This window comes from Elephantulus edwardii, unplaced genomic scaffold, assembly GCF_000299155.1.
Source record: "Elephantulus edwardii isolate Elephantulus edwardi_28Jun2011 unplaced genomic scaffold, EleEdw1.0 scaffold00211, whole genome shotgun sequence".
Taxonomy (NCBI): Eukaryota; Metazoa; Chordata; class Mammalia; order Macroscelidea; family Macroscelididae; genus Elephantulus; species Elephantulus edwardii.
The window spans coordinates 2,443,853-2,444,493 of NW_006399961.1; the positions used below are offsets into that span (position 1 = coordinate 2,443,853).

At 43.5% G+C, this 641-nt stretch overlaps 1 protein-coding gene across 1 annotated transcript in view; it reads left to right on the plus strand.

Annotated features, from left to right (window-relative positions):
* Window positions 1-641, plus strand: part of CRY1 (cryptochrome circadian clock 1) — a 143,472-nt gene that overhangs the window by 122,615 nt on the left and 20,216 nt on the right. The gene's annotated exons all lie outside the window — the stretch shown is intronic.

The following is a 641-nucleotide window of genomic DNA, read 5'->3' on the forward strand; positions in this document are numbered from 1 at the left end:
CTAACTTTCCAGTATGTTTTTGAGAGGCTGTAAATTGCATGGGAAGAAATTGTCTTTCTCTCTTGGGGCCACTGATAGATTCAAACCACAAGAGAGGTGCAGCATTTGGGTTATCACTGCAAGTCCCTACAGGCTATGCCACCAGAGTAAAGAACGACTCTGGTTCAACTCAGTGTCATTGAGTTGGAGCTCATGGCTGACCCTCCAAGGCTGTAAATCCATGGGAGGACATTACCTGTCTTTCTCCTAAGGAGTGCTAGAGGAGTGATGTCTTGGGAAAGCAGCCATCTTTCCATGGACTATGCCATTGGAGCGCCAAATGTGGGAGGTTTGAATTAAGAAAACTTTGATTTCTTTGAAGAGAGAGTTCAAGAGGGCGTGAAACCATTAAGAAAACTTTGATTTGACATTTACCCACTATCTTGACTTTTTAAAGTGACTAAGCACTCCAGGTAGGATTCAATTTCCTGTCTATAAAATAGGTCTGCTGCCATAGTGGTAAGAAGCTGCACTGAAAACCCAAAGGCACACAGTTTGAATTCACCAGCTATTTCTCTGGAGAAATATAGGCAGCCTCCTTCTGTGTAGTTTACTGTTTTTAAAAACCCGCTAGAAAGGGAGCTCTGGTGGCCTAGTGGCAA